Raw genomic sequence first — 16,841 nt, forward strand, 5'->3', positions numbered from 1 at the left:
CTGCCTTCCCCACTGGTCCTGATGGTTTTGATAAGTTGGTTGGGAAATGGACCTCCTAGGGGGATGGGCCGCAGAGACCCCGGGGACGTGCACACTGGGCTGTGGCTAACACGCCTCTTCTGCCAGAACCCTTCCTTCACTCGTTCACCAACAGTCTTGGGCTCTTTCCTAGAAATCACTCTATAAAAACAGCAGCTGTCTTCAGAAAACTCTATTAATAATCATGTATTTTTACTCATATTTTGAAATACCTAAAAGACTTTATTGTTCTAATTATCCAGATGTACCTTTGTAAAATAGCTCTTTTATGAATTAGCTGATAAGGCTGTATGTTTCTGGAACAAAATATTGGTCAGCTAAAAACTTACTCTTTTCTGGGGTCTGGGAAAATAGAAAATGAGAGTTCAAATATTAAATATGCTTAAAGGAACCAAGTGTGTGACTTTTTATTTGCATTCTTGTTGATGTGTCCTCCACATTTCAGAAGCATTTCCGTGCAAAGGAGGCCTTAACTGCTCTCACTCCTATCAGAGCATCTTCACTAGTGAGACTGGCCAGTGGCCTCTGAGGTGTCAGCTCCACGAGGACACTAGCAGCTGGGAGAGCTCACCATCTGGGCGGCGGCAGGCTGTGGAGCAGCTCAGCGTTGCTACAGGAGCAGCGTGACGTGGCCCTGCTGTGGGAGCAGGTCTGCTGTGCTGCCTCAGTGTGAGGCGTCGTGGCTGTGGCAGGCCCTGGGGTCAGGCTGCCCCGAGGGAGTTCCCTTTGGGCCACACGGCTCAGCTCCACTCTGCGCCAGTTGTGTGTTCTAGTCTGGTCCTGCCATCTCTCCTTTGCTCAGTCCACATGTCTATCAGTCAGTTCAATGCGGGAGGGACTTTGCAGGCCACTCCCTCTGAATTGAGGTTTATATTAGAAACTCCTGTGTGGAAATGAACATGAGACTCTGGTTTGCTTTTTTATTTTTCTATTATTATAATAATAATAATAATTATTATTATTATTATAAATTTGAGCTCAGTTATCTCTCAGGAGCCCTTTATATAGGGATCTGTATTCTTAGCATCCATCCATATATCTGTCGTCTGCAATCTGAGTTGCACGGGGAGTCCTGGAGTAAGGGATGAGGTAGAGAGCTGGAGGTAGATTTTCTATCCTGGCTCCAACCAGCTATGAAGGAGATGAGGGGTGTCTGGGGAAGGATGTGGTAGGCCTGGGGCAACATTTCCATTCTGCCTTGAGGGACAGAGCAGGTGGTTTGGCTAAAGAGGTGAGGAGAGAACTGGAGGCAAATTACTTAACCCCTTTCCACACACCTTTTGAGGGGGTCATGAGTCAGTGGACAAGGAGGGACCTGCAGGCAAATCCTCCCTCCCTGCTTCAACCCACTGTGAAGAGCACAGTGGTTGTTGGGGTATGTGGCCAGGAAAGGCCTTGAGCAGAATTCTGTATCACGGCTCTCGCCAGCCTGTGTGGTTACAGTGGTTGCCTGGCAAAAGGAGAAACAGCTGGAGCTGAATTTTCCACCCTGCCTTCACCAGGATGTGATGGGAAAGAGGACATGAGGAAAGGGGCCCGGGAACATGAGGGGCCAGTAGAGACCTTGAGATGAATTACGTGTCCCGACTCCAGCCCAACTCTAATGGGCAGCTGGCACCTGCGGAAACTGGTGAGGAGAGACCTGGATGCGATGTCTCCGTCCTGGTGCAGGCAGTGTGGGGGGTAGAGAGGGGGCCTGAGATCAGGGTACAGTGCCAGCGAGTGCTTGAGAACCAGAGGGGATGCCTGGGGCGGGGTGACAGCGGTGGCTGGCGTCTGTGAGCACTTTCTCCCACTGTTTCCAAGTCAGCGCTTCCTCAGGATCAGTTTCCTGGGGAGCATCCTCCTGGTTCCAGTTGGACCCCTTTTCGTGATCACCTCCTCCAGACAGGTTCAAAAGTGCACGACTCCCAAACACACCTTTTAAAAAATAAGTTTTTACTGATTTTTAGGGAGAGGAATAGAGATATAGGAACATCAATGAGAAGACTCATTGATTGGCTGCCTCCTGCACACCCCACACTGGGAATCAAGCCCACAGCATGTACCCTGACCGGGAATCAAACCGTGACCTCCTGCTTCCTAGGTCGACACTCCACTGAGCTACACCACCAGGCCAAATAGACAAATTAACGGAACAGAAGAGAAGGTGTACTAATAAACCCAAATACAAAGTAAGTTTCATATGATAAACATGTCTCCTCAGGTGAATAGAAAAAATGTGCATTCTGTAATAAATGGTGTTGGGATATGAGGCAAGCAGCAGGTCACAGATAAAAGTCTAGCTGCTTCTCAGTGGTTAGAGCATTGGCCCTGGGACTGAAGGGTCGCTGGTTCCATTCCTGCCAAGGGCACCATTCCTGCTTTGGTTGGGCTGGTTGTGTTTCTCTGTATCTCCCCCTCCTACTCTCTAAAAAAATAGCCGTGGGGAGAACCAAGGTGGTGGCATAGGTAAACATCTATACTTGCTGCCTCCCACAACCACATCAAAATTACAAAGGCAGAACAACTACCACCCAGAACCGTGGGAAAGCTGGCTGAGTGGAAGTTCCACAACTAGAGAGGTGAAGAAGGTGCATTGGGACTGGTAGGAGGTGCGGAAAGTGCTGGCACCTGGATGTGCTGCTCTTTTAATCAGGAGGGAGATACAAGCTCCCGATTGCTCTGAACTCCAGTTCCAGGCGAGACTCTGGGGCACCCAGACACAGGAGAAACTGGACTGCCTGGCATCGGGACAAGAACACAAGGGCAGCTTTCTCTCAGAGGTGCTTGCAGCGATCATTGTTCCTGCACAGTGGCCGGGATGCAGAGACCCGGGGACCCCTCCGGTGCAGGGCTGACTGGCAGCCATTGCTATTTGCTCCGCCCTGGTGATTCCCAGAGACCCTGCCCCACCCAATTTACAACCACACCCAAGCTGTGCGCATCGGCTTTTGCATATGAATAGCCTATCCTTTCTCTGCCTAAAACCTGTCAAACTGCAGCTGGGTCAGAGAGCCCCAGAGCTTCCAAAAGAAGGCCCAAGGCCTGGCAGCAGCAGCCTGCCTTGCTTCACAGCTGGGCCTCATCTGGGCACTTCCAAACCCCACAACAAAGAGGAGGAATCTGTAGATGTCTCTGTAGCTCCTGCTGGGCAGCCCCAGACAGTGGCTGACTTTGCACCTCGGAGATCCAAGAGCCAGTGTACCCAGTGGTCAGAGTGAGACCATCCAGAATACAACTCTTCACATCCATAAGAGACACACCCAGGGGGCAGGCTCTGAGCACCAAAGCCCCACTGAAGCAAGTCCTGCCCCATATGGGGGTCTTCCAGTGTAGACACAGCTGGACATCACAGCCAATTGGCCTGGAGGTCAATTCCTCCCAGCAATCAAGGGTTAACTACAACAAGACTGTGCAAACAGCCCACAAAGGGATGCACCAAGAGCATCCACCTGAGGTGACTGGGGAGGCATCAGAAATTAAGCATACAATGACTGAAATAAAGAATAATATACAGAGATCCAACAGCAGACTAGAGGATCCCAAGAATCAAGTCAAAGATTTGAAATATGAAGAAGCAAAAACACCCAACCAGAAAAGAAAAAAAGAATACAAAAATATGAAGATAGTGTAAGGAGCCTCTGGGACAACTTCAAGCTTACCAACATCCGAATTATAGGGGTGCCAGAAGAAGAGAGAGAGCAAGATATTGAAAACCTATTTGAAGAAATAATGACAGAAAACTTCCCCTACCTGGTGAAAGAAATAGACTTACAAGTCCAGGAAGTGCAGAGAACCCCAAACAAAAGGAATCCAAAGAGGACCACACCAACACACATCATAATCAAAATGCCAAGAGCAAAAGACAAAGAGAGAATCTTAAAAGCAGCAAGAGAAAAAGTCAGTTACCTACAAGGGAGCACCCATACGACTGTCAGCTGATTTCTCAACAGAAACTATGCAGGCCAGAAGAGAGTGGCAAGAAATATTCAAAGTGATGAATAGTAAGAACCTACAACCAAGATTACTTTATCCAGCAAAGCTATCATTCAGAATTGAAGGTCAGATAAAGAGCTTCACAGATAAGAAAAAGCTAAAGGAGTTCATCACCACCAAACCAGTATTATATGAAATGCTGAAGGGAGGAGGAGGAGGAGGAGGGTGGGGGGAGGGGGAGGAGGAGATAAATTATGAATAACAAAGTCAAAACGAACCTAAAAATCAAATTAATAAAAACCTTATGAACAGAACAGACTGGTGAATGTAATAGAATCAGGGGCATAGAAAGGGAGCAGACTGACAATTCTTGGGGGGAAGGGGTTGAAGGGGGTGCGGGAAGAGACTGGACAAAGAGCTTACACCTATGGACGAGGTCAGCTGGGGGAAAGGAAGGCCTGGAGTGGGGTGGGAACTGGGTGGAGGGGAGCTATGGGGGGTGGGGGGAGAGGGACATCTGTAATAATCTGAACAATAAAGATTTTTAAAAATAGCCATGGAAAAAATATCCTTGGGTGAGGATTAACCAAAAAAAATTTAAAAGGCTTCAAGCCTTTCTCCTGAGTGGAAGGGCAGGGCCAGGCTGGAGTGCGGGCTGGGATTCAGGAGCGTGGCCTTGCTGTGCACCTGAAGCCAAAGACCCGTCATGATCCGTCACAGTGTGCCGGCAGAGCGGGAATTGAGGCCAGAGGTGAGAGGTGTAGGACATGCGATGAGGTGAGACGAGACGCGTGCGGAATGAGATGAGGTGAGAGGTGAGGCGGGAGGCGTGAGGTGAGGTGTGAGGTGATTCGAGAGGCATGAGGTGAGGCATGGGGCTTGAAGAATGAGGAGAGGTGTGAGATGAAGTCAGAGGCATGGGCATGAGGTGAGGCGGGAGGTGTGAGGTGAGGTGTGAGGTGATTCGAGAGGCATGAGGTGAGGCATGATGCATCGGGTGTGGGGCCTGACATAAGGCGAGACGTGAGAAATGAGGTGAGGTGAGAGGCTGAGGCATGAGGTGAGGTGTGAGGCAAGAAGTGAGGTGAGAGGTGAGGCAAGAGTTGTGAGGTGAGGTGAGGTGAGAGGCATGGGGTGAGGCGAGAAGTATGAGGTTAGGTGAGGAGTGAGGTGAGGTGAGAGGCAAGAGGTATGGGGCATCAGGCATGGGTGAGGCATGATTTGTGATTTGAAGCATCAGGCGTGAGGCGTGCCAGGCAGCATGAGGCGTGCGGTGTCAGGCGTGAGCTGAGGCGAGAGGTGTGAGGTGAGGTGCGACGGGAGGGATGGGACGTGGCATGAGGTGTGAGGTGATTCAAGAGGCATGAGGTGAGGTGAGGCGAGATGTTTGTGATACAAGAGGTGAGGCTAGAGATGAGGTGTGAGGAGGTGAGGCGTGGGGTGTGGGGTGATTTGTCGGGCGTGGGGTGTGGGAGGAGAGGTGTGAGGCGTGAGGTGAGAAATGAGAGGTGTGAGGTCTGAGGTGACAGGTGTGGGGTGTGAGGTAGGGGTGGTGCAGGGGCTGGGATGAGTGGCTGGGCCCCACGGAGGCAGCTCGGGGCACCTCACCTCTTTCGCTGCGACTTTTATTTCTCAGGAGCCGCGGCCGCCCGCTGAGGCTCTCCTGTGGCGGCTGCTGTGCGGAGCGTTTCCCTGTCCCCGGCTTTCATGGATGTTCTCTCAGGAGCCGGAGATGTGTCTCGGCTGCAGAGCGTGGCAGAGGCTGGCACGTGGCTCAGCGGCTGGAGCATCGTCAGGGACGCACAACATGCTCCTGAGCCGGCGGGTGCGCCGGGCGGCGACAAGTCCGTTTCTCTGTCACATCACGGCCGCCTCCTGCCGCCGCCGCCCCAGCATCAGTGAAGATGAAGGGGAACCGTGTGTAGGTCCTCACACGCCTGCAGAGGCTCACACGGATTCAGGCTCCTGGGGTCATGTTCTTCGCAGGGGGGCCCGCGTCTCCTCTCTGACCCCCGTGGAGCCTGTGGTGCTGGTGTCCAGTGACGGCCCCGCAGCTCCGCCCGGCCGGGAAGCGAGCCCGAGACGCTTCTCCTGCCTCAGGTGGTGCCATGTCGCTGAGCCTCAGCAGACAGTCAGGCATCTCCATGGGCCCGGGGGCGTCTCCACAAACCTGAGCAAAGATGAGGCAGGAAGAGTGTCTGCCTACAGAGGGCCAGCAGGGGTGGCTGGTGTGGGAACCGGTGTGTGTGTGAGTGTAGTGTGTGCTGTGATAGAGTGAGAGTTTGGTGAGGAGTGGGGTTACTGAACATCGATTTATTCATGCTTTGCTTCATCTTATAGAGGAACTAAAGATATTAGGACTATGAGCAAACATGTCCTGTGGAACGTAAAACATTGTGCCACGAGAGAGTTTATTTCTAGAAAGGAATCTGTTCTGTGTTCAGAAGAACATCTCTTGTGACTGTGAGAACCCACAGCTTAGGGCTCCTCTCTCAGAGCTGCAGACCATGAAAGGAGTCACTTTAGGCTAAACAATTAGGAAGGGTTTTTGTTCTTTTTAGACTAAGAGGCCAGGCTTGGTGAGCAAAGGAAAGACTTGTGTTGTCACCACAACAGTCCCTGCCCAGGCTTCAGGCCTCTGGCTGGGGCGATCACCGGCTCCACCTCCCCAGGTGGCATCTGGCACTGCCTGCCCCACCTCCCCGGTTCCCATATCTGTGGCCCAGATCCCATGGGCGGCGTCTGGCGTTGCCCGCCCCACCAGCAGTATGCAAATTTAACAGCCATCTTTGTTGGGTTAATTTGCATACTTTCTGATTGGCTGGTGGGTGTAGCAAAGGTACAGTCAATTAGCATCTTTGTCTTTTATTAGTGTAGATTTGGCACAAATGTCAATAACAAATTCCTAATAAGAAAAGTCATGCTGACATCCTACAAACATAAAATATGTTTAAGTAATTTTCCACATAAGTACAAAGCCCACATTTTAGAGAAAATGAAAATGGATTTCCCTGTGATGTGATAGACATTGAAGATAATTACAAATAACTGTCTATGGTCAGTCTCGTTTTAGAAAGTAAAGAGCCAAATGGCATTGTATTTAAACTCGCCCTGACATTTTCCCAATGAAGTGAGCTGCAAACACCGGGAGGATCCTTGTATGCTCCAGAGGAATAGACAGCTGAGAGAAGACAGCAAGGGTGCGGAGATGCGCCATCTCTGTGTCCAGGCTGCACCTACGCTTAAGTCACACTGTGGAAGTACTTCCTCGAGGGAAAAGATGTCAGGTAACAATCGATGCTTTTACTGGCGGAAACTCCATTTACTGTAGCCTCATTGCAGACTGTGCACTTCACCACGTGCTGGTGGAGCTTGCCGTCCAGGCTGATCAGCAACTGGCACATGTGACAGTTTATCACTGGGATGCCCCTGGCGTCCAGGCTGGTGAAGGCGGTGTATGGAGGGGGCAGCTCCACTAAAAAGATACCAGTCGCTGAGTCAATCACACATGTTGGGTTTGAGCATAGGAAACTGTCAAAAAGTCCCCTTTTCTTTTAGTAACGTGCATAAAACTAGTCATCATTTCAGAGCAGAAACACACATGGGACTGATAAAATCCAACTCATCTTGCCAGCTCTACCCCCAATGACCTAGTCCCAATTTACAAAACTATACCCCAAATATCAACTGCCTTCCTATGTGCAAACCCATAGGGCTTGTCTTAGAAAGTGATGATGTATGCCCAAAGTAAAAACCTTGCATTAACGATCTGAATACCAAGAAATAGAAACAGCCAATGAAAGAAAAGTTTTTACAAAGCTTATAAACACACATACATGTCCTATAGCTATATTCTGAGTTCATACAGAACCAATATAATAACTGCTGGCTATGACAAGAAAAATGGAGTTCTGGTGTCAATCAAAGAAAGACAAAAATGAACCTAGGAAAAATAAATGTATCAACATGGAGCAAAACTAATTAGGTTGTTAATTTCAGATGCAAAACAAATAAAATTTTTGTCTCGAATTTTTATTTAACATTAGAAATCTAGGATTTCACTGAGGTATGGGTAAAAAGTATGGCTGGGATCTGGTTTAAATACTCCAAGATAAAAAAGAAGAATTAGATGAAACAAGAGTAGCGAACTTTTAATAATTGATAAATATAATGAAATAGAAGGTCATTTTGTTTTTACTGCTTTTGTGTGTGTGTGAAAATTCTCAGAATACAGAGATCCACACACTGTTTTTAATAGTCCTAAGGCTGACTGAGTGGGTATAGGATGGAGGCCCAGTTTCAGGATCTTGTTGATCTACCACAGTGGTTCTCAACCTTGGCTGCACATTAGAATCAACCTGAGAATCTTTAAAATCCTGATTTCTGGGAGCAACTGAACAGCAGGCTGCGTGGGGCGACCAGGCCGGCAGGAGGGTTAGTGAGGGATGACCAAATGACTGAGCAGCAGGTTGCGTGGGGCAACCAGGCCGGCATGGGGGGCAGTGAGGGGCGACCAGGCCAGCAGGGGGGGCAGTTGGGGGAGACCAGGCTGGCAGGGGGGGGGGCAGTTGGGGGAGACCAGGCCAGCAGGAGAGGCAGTGAGGGGTGACCAGGCCGGCAGAGGGAGCTGTTGGGTGTGACCAGGTTGGCAGGGGGGGGGCAGTTGGGGGCAACCAGGCTGGCAGGGGGGCCAGTTAGGGGTGATCAGGAAGGCAGGCAAGTGAGCAATTAGGAGCCAGTGGTCCCAGATTGTGAGATGGATGTCCCGGAATTAGAGAAGGTGAAGGCTGGGTTGAGGTGACCCCCCCCCCCCATGCATGAATTTCATACACCAGGCCTCTAGCCTATATATCTAAAAGCCTAAATGACCATTACAACTGGACAACCAGCTAGTAGCTATGACGCGCACTGATCACCAGGGGGCAGATGCTCAATGCAGGAGCAGAAACCACAGGCATGGAAACATGGAACAGACTGATGAATCTCAGAGGGAAGGGAGGAGCGGGGGAGGGCAGGAAGAGATTTACCAAAGATCTCTTATGCATACTAGAGGCCAGGTGCCCATGCACCAGTGGGGTTCCTCAGCCTGGCCCATGAATATTGGGCCGAAACCGGCTCTCCGACATCCCCCAAGGCAGCAGTTCTCAACCTGTGGGTCACAACCCTTTGGGGGTCGAACGACCCTTTCCCAGGGGTCACCTAGACCAACGGAAAACACATATTGAATATATAATTACATATTGTTTCTGTGATTAATCACTATGCTTTAATTATGTTCAATTTGTAACAATGAAAATATATCCTGCATATCAGATATTTACATCACGATTCATAACTAGCAAAATTACAGTTATGAAGTAGCAACAAAAATAATTTTATGGTTGGGGGTCACCACAACATGAAGAACTGTATTAAAGGGTCACGGCATTGGGAAGGTTGAGAACCACTGCCCCAAGGGATCCCGGATTGTAAGAGGGTGCAGGACAGGCCGATGGACCCCACAAGTGCACGAATTCATGCACCAGGCCTCTAGTAACTCTATATTCTCTTATAAAGGCCCTGTAATTCCAGAAGCATATTCTACAGTTAGTAAACCTACAATCATTAGCAACTCAGATTGTTCATTTGATCTCCTTTCACATTCAAATGGTCAGCAGATCACCATCGTACCTAATTTAAATCTATGCCCTGTATAAAAAGTGTACTGTAATCTTAGAACCAGGGATAAGTAGGTATTAAGAGTCACAAAAATTATGCATTTTGAAAGTCTTGTTACTTAAACAATAGTCATTTTCGTTATGGGTTTTGCCTATATGAAGAGCATTTTTCCTACATGTGAGCAGTCCTCCATCCTGAAGAACTCTCTCAAGTTTTTAGAATTGTATAATGTTAGAAATTCAAGCATCTTAGGGATTATATAGTATAATTTATTTATATTAGGGAAGAAAAAAGTGAGGCCCAGAGGTTTTGAGTTTTGAATAGTGTTACAAGCACTTCAGCAAAGCCAAGAGCTGACTGCTCTCCCAGAGGCCTCTCCACAATCACAGCTTCCTCTCTTCAGGAATAATTATTTACTACAGGAAAGGGACATCAGGAGCAGTGAGGGTTCTGTTAGAACACTTAGACAAGGATCAGATTTGAGTTCAAGGAAATTAGGAGAAGAAAAAGAGAAGCAGGAAAAAGAAAAACTAGAAGAGAGTATGAAAATACAATCTGTTCATAATAATAAAAATCTTTATAGAAAATCTGAGACTTGTGAGAAAGACAGGATGGAAGAATATGGATCACAAGGTATATGTAATGTTCCTTCAAAACACTCCGAGGACCATTATAATTCTGTAAACCCAAAAGTGGTCAGATTACATTTTCCCATCACAAACATCAAACTCATTTATTTATTTGATGGCAAACAGCCCCTCTGACCTACAGATCCATCCTGTGTGTTGATCCACACTTCACACTGTCAGGGCTGTGTCCCAGCATTGGAAAGGCTTATGTTGTCTGTGCGACACTCTGAATGGTATCATCTCAGTCATCCCTCCACAAGTGTCTTCAATGGAAATGTTCTCCAGTTAATTCACTTATTCATTATTACACACTTTTTAAAAATTATATTGAATTTATTGGATTTCATATGTACATTTCTATAACACATCATCTGTGCATGTATCCAAAGTCAAGTCTCCTTCCCTTCCACCCTCTCCTACCTCCCCCACCCCTTTCCCTCTTGTAATCACTGTACTGTTCTCTGTGTTGATGCATTTTTTTTTCTTTTTGGTGAATCCCTTCACCTTTTTCATCCAGCCCCACACAACACCCCTCCCGTCTGACAGCTGTCAGTCTGTTTCATTTCTATGAGTCTGTTTATATTTTGTTCACTAGATTATACATGTAAGTGAAATAATATGGTATTTGTCTTTCCCTGATTGGCTTATTTCACTTAGCATAATACTCTCCAGGTCCATCCATCCATGCTGTCTCAAAAGGTAAGATTTTCTCTTTTTTTATGGCCAAGAAGTATCTATATAATAAAGATCCAGGGTCATTACCACCAAAGGCTCCACCAGATCAGAAGTCAGCGCCGGGTTATCATGGCAACCCAGCATTGACTGGGGTGCTGTGGGTGCCCTGACACAGCACTGACTGCCTAGGGGGCTGTGGATCAGGCCCGGAGAGAGGCCTGCAGAGAGAGGGGCAGGGTCTGATCCATAGCCTCTGTGGCAACCATTGATCAGAACTTGCCTCTCTTTCTCTCCCAGCCTGGCCAAGAGCTGTGCCTCCCTCCATTTCTCTCCAGGCCTCCACTGAGGCTGCTGATCAGCCCCGCCTATCTGATTAGTCCCCATTGATAGGCCCAGAGAGACTGACTGGCATAGAAACTGACCAATCAGAACCAAATCTGGGTGAATGTAAGGAGCTAATGGCTGCCTAGGAGGCGGAGCTTTTGATGCTGACTGGCATAGAAACTGACTAATCAGAACCAAATCTGGATCAACTGTGAGGGGCCAATGGCTGCCTAGGAGGTGGAGTTTTTCATGCTGATTGGCATAGAAACTGACCAATCAGAATCAAATTGGCCAGCAGGGGAGGGCAGTTGGGAGCAAGATCAGGCCAGCAAGGGAGGGCAGTTAGGGGCGATCAAGCAGGCAGAGGCAGTTGGGGGCTCGATCAGGCTGGCAGGGGAGGGCAGTTAGGGGCTGAAAGGGCGAGGGCTATGCCCTCCATCTTGCCCCAGGGTAAGGGCTACGCCCTCCATCTTACCCTGGATCCTCCATTTTGGGGCAGCCATGTGCTCAGCAAGGAACTTCTTCCCGGAAGCCTAAGCCTCTGCTAGCCACACCCAGGACTTCTTTAAACTAACCAATGACAATCAAGGGAAGTATGCGCCATAGATATGACCACATCCTATGTAACAAGACACCGACTTGCGCCTGGCCAATCGGCAGGACCCACAGTCCTTTCTCCTCCCCTTACTCCAACCCCCCCTATAAAACCTCTCTCCACACAGAGTTCTCTCTCTCTGCCACTTGGCTTGCCATTGTGTCGTTGAGTGTGGTCGGGGAGCCAAGCTAGCTCAAATAAAGACTCTTTGCTTTTGTGTCAGACTCGGCTGGCTCCCTGGTGGGCTTTTGGGGATCTTGAAATCTGGGCATAACATTTGGCGGCTCATCCAGGATCCCCAAGACCCTTGAGGGACCCCCGATCCGGAGTGTCTGACTGGCCGCGGTAGGTGTCTGTGTGTTGTGTATTCTGTTCTGTGTGTTATATGTTCTGTCCTGTGTGAGCTCACTTCTGAAATTCTGTAATGCCCGAAGCGGTCTATGTGGACGCACTGCTGAAGGACCACGGGCGGGGAGAGTCGGAAGATGTTCTGCTCCCCAGGAGGGATGCGTATTCCCCTCATGAGGGACGTGTATTCCCCTCACATATTTGAGATGAGGCGGGTCGCTCCCGCTGGTTTGGCGTAAGGCCATCGTCTAGTTGCTTCCATGGAGTTGGAAGGCTGTTCTTTGGGGCCCTCTGTTTGTCTGTGTCTGTGTTTTTCTGTGTTTTTTTTTTTTTTCCTGTGGACTTACTGGACAGACATTATGGAACAGACTCAAACTACCTCTTTAAGTTAAAGTCAAGGTCTGGGCCAAATCTGCTAGCCAGCCCCAGGTGTGGTTTTCCAGGGCCACTGCGGTGAGCCTTGAAGCCTAGGGCGCAGGCCTGGGTGGAGCCGCTGCTAGTACAGATCTTGGTGGTAGTAGTAAATAATTTAAAGTCCTTCTTGTAATTGCAAAGTTTTACAAAATTTAAAAATGTGTCTGGGACTTCTGTGCACGTGTAAAGAGAAAAGTAGCTCAAAACTAATGCGCGCATTGTCTGATTTCGGATTAGATAGAGTTTTGAGCTGGAATCTCTTTTCAAATGTACAAAATAAAACCCCAAAACTGATTATTTCCTAGGAAAGATGGCAAATTTTACCCAAAGGAAAAAAGATGCTGGCTAGATTTTAACAGCAGGATTGGCATTTCCATAATAAAGAACAGTTTTTAAAGGTTGTTCCAAGGTAAAAAAAAAAACAACAAAAAAACAAAAACAAACAAAAAAAAACTGGTCCTTTGTTAAGAAAGCTTTTCTTAATGGAGGAAGGGGATAGTCGCCTTCCGCCTGTAGCAAAATCTTAAAGAATGTGGTCAATTTACATCTGAAAAGACCAGGTAGACCAGAACCTGTTTTGCAAGGCTCAAATGAGGTTTTCCAGAGCTGCTTGAAAGTAAAAAGTAAAGTTTACTAAATCAGATTATAAAAATTGCTCAATAATCTAATTTGCCTCATGAAAAATCTAGAGGACAGAATTGAATCTGTTGGTTGATAATGTCTTCCATTTTTGAAGTTTATTCTTAAAAATGTTACTGATTGAGAAATGCTGAATATTTGACTTGCCAGCTAAAAGTTTAAGGTTCAGATTGAATTAGGAAAAAATTGTGTAGTTGTGGTAGCTAAATGCCTTTGCTTATTGGTCTGAAAAAACCGGTTTAAATTTAATTGATATTCTTTAAGATAATTATAAAAGGTATAAACAGCTAATGAGATTTCAGTTTGTCTGCAATATAATATTGGCCATCTATCTTTTAGGGATTTTGGTTTGCTCTTCCCTTGTTTATTGTGAGAATGAGGAAATCATCTTTTCTGTCAGAGAACAGTTTAGACAGCCACCATTTTGGGCTGCGTGACTTGGCAGCCGCCATGTTGGCCACATGGCTTGCCGTGCCCCTGGGGGCCACCATCTAGAAACAGCAAAGGCCTCTCCCTCTGATTTAGCCAAAAGGGAATGTCTGCTCACTGAGGCGGGGTGGAATTTCAGGGGTGGAGCTTTAAGGAATCTCTTAACTCTAGGTATGTTCCCTCCCTAAACAAAAGTTAGGTAGCTTATGTCAAAGTCTTTAAAAGGGACAAATAGCAGTAGTAAACTGTGGTTTCATACTGGTCTTAGAGGGCACATTTTTCCTTTGCCTAGGAGGGACAGCACAGCTGTCCCAGAGTAGGAGGGCTCCAGTTAACTTGTCAACTCAGTGTTCTGGAGACCCAGGACTGTAATTTAGATAACATGCCTAAGTTTAACCCAGGTTCCTCATTCCAAACCTTGAGATGTAATCAATACCTTTGTGATCTGTCAATTTTGTCATTTCACCGAAATCCTCTTGGATGACATTGAATGGTTCTTTCCTTCCTCTTTAACTTTTGGGGGATTGTGTGAATGGATTACTGGTCTAGATTATCAAGGATCTCTAAGGGACTTGTCCTGTATCTGGAGGAATGGCTTCTAGATGGTATTCACCATCTCTGGGACTCCCAGGAGGGAAGTCAAAACTTGGATTGGCTAAGGGTTTGAATCTGGCCTATCTTTTTAAAAAGGTAGAAGAGAAGCGTTCCTAGGTAGTTTTCTACTGCCTCTGTTCAGGGACTTGTTCTGTATCTCTGCACAATTGAAACTGATTTGTTGGTATTTTGTGCTGTAAATGTGGCATGCGCCTGTGTAAAAGTGTTTTTGTTTATTTCTGTTTTGTTTTGTTTTCTTAAAAAAAAAAAACCCTAAACATCTCCTGAATTTCCATGGTGATTCAAAGTTTTTAATGGGAAATGTTATCTGTCTTTATTGCTTAAATATGTGTCTTTGTTGTTTAAAATTGTTTAGCTAGTGAAATTTCTGTTTATGGCTCTTAAAAAATACGAATATATTGCTAATCTGAGGACTGTTAATTATTTCTATTTGTTCATGTAAATATGGACGTCTGCAAGAAAACACACACACACACACACACTCACACACACTCACGCTTGATTCCTTTTAAGGCTGAGTGCTCTGACTGATAGCAAAACACCCCTGAGCGGCCGCTGGGTTCTTTTCCCAAGGGTGCTTGCTCTCTGTCAGAGGTGGAATCGGCCCGCCTAACTAGTAAAAATTTCTGTCTATGTTTGTGTACTAGGGAATTTGATTTGCTCTATGATATTTCTATGTTGGATTGAAATTTTGAAATTCTAGAGTAGATTTAAAGGTATTTGTGGCTTTTCTAGTCTGATTGGGACATTCAGAGGTGGGCTCACAGCTCCGCAGGGCGGAGAGATTTACTGGCCCCAACCCTGGATGTGACTGTGTTTTGTTTAACTTGCTGTTTTCAACTGTTTATTAGAATCTAATAAACAAGGTTAACAAAAGGGCACTCTCCCTAAACCTGGAAACCAACGGGACTTTAAAATTCTCCAAGAGAAGAGGAGTCTGACTCAGAGACTGGCTGAAACCTCATTGGGTTAGAAGAACTGGAGGCTGAATGTTGAGCTTGTAGACTACAGTTTGCTGGGCAGAGATCCAAGCCCAGTTGTATAGGGGTTGAGCTACCTGTGTGCAGCAAAACAACTTTCTCCCATGCCAGAATACACTTTAAGGAAATTGGACAGACTGTGTTTGTCGCTAGAAAGAAGAACTGGCCACAGTGCACAGCCCTGGCACTGACCTGCAGAAAACTGTATAATAGACTCAGATGATGCCTGCATCTTCATGGACATAGCTCCAAAGAGACAGGACAATTTTGCCTTATATAGGAAGGTCAAGAGTAGACTTTAGTCACCTCCCTAAGATGTTTGTATAACCCTACCATATCTCATGTTTAGTAGCAGAAGATTTGGCTGCCTGAAGCGGCCATGGTGCCAATATTATGTTTCACTGTATTGATATGTTGTATTAACCTTTGATTCTCTTACAGGTTTGAGTATAGCTGTAGCTGCCAGCAGTTGCTGTGGACCAGTGATGGTCTACAGTCCTTGGTGGTCTTTGGAAATAACTAACAAGTGTCCAGATTCCCACACTAAGGGCCATTGTTGTGGCTATATATTAGCTGTCCTGGAAGGGGACTATGTGGGGTGAACCCAAAAAGTAAAGGGTGTCTAGCTGCCAAGATGGCAGGTGCCCAACTGGGCAAAGAAGAATACCTATCAGGTTTTGGTCTCTATTGAGAGACAGTTGACAGTTGGCAGCCTGTATACTGTCTTGCAGGCCTGCATGACCATGCCCATGTCAGGGGTGATACAAACCTCAACTGTAGAAAACTGGGAAAGGCCCGTTTGAAATAGAAGGTCTAAGGCATGATTATGCATTTTTAAAGGCTAATTTGAAAGTACAAAATTTATAAAGGTTGTGTACATTATAAGAAGGAGAAGAGAAATGGTAAAAGAAAAATCAGAAAATCTTAGAGCAGATCAGTATGTTTTTCTCCTTATATAATTCCTCTGAAATATTGGCAATGCTAAATAAGTCATGGCAATACATTTCTTTGCATAGATACAATAAGACTGGTTCCTGATAGTGGTTTTATTAACGAAAAAATTTGACTGGAATATCATGTTTTAAAGAGACCTGTCTGGACTCTAAAGACTTGAAGCCAGTAAGAATGCCACGAAGAAAGCCTGGTATCCTGCTTGGGAGCCCTGAAGATGGCTGGCGCTGGAGCGTCAGGCCCATGCCCTACCATCACTGGCGGTTGGTCAGAGTAGAAGGGGAGCAATAAGGATGCCTCTGCATCCCTGCGGAACCCCCACTCACTCTGGGCCGCAACGAGTAGGAGGGCTACTGAGATGGGCCTTAAAGCCTAGAGCGTGGGCTCAGGTGGAGTTGCTACAGGTGAGGGATTCACCTAACTCAGCAGATACTGCAGGCAGGCCTGATGGCAGCTGGATGGCTTGGCTTCCTGGCCCTACGGGGCACATTAAGATTCAATCATGAAATTCCAGCAAAGGTAGTCAGTTACCATTCTTGTTGTGTTTATGCAAACATCAGGCCAAATTGAATACAGTAGATAAATTAGTCTTGATTTGGCTGTTTGATAGCTATAGAGGAATTTTAA

This window comes from Myotis nattereri (genome assembly GCF_964212035.1).
Source record: "Myotis nattereri genome assembly, chromosome: 9".
In the NCBI taxonomy this organism is placed as follows: domain Eukaryota; kingdom Metazoa; phylum Chordata; class Mammalia; order Chiroptera; family Vespertilionidae; genus Myotis; species Myotis nattereri.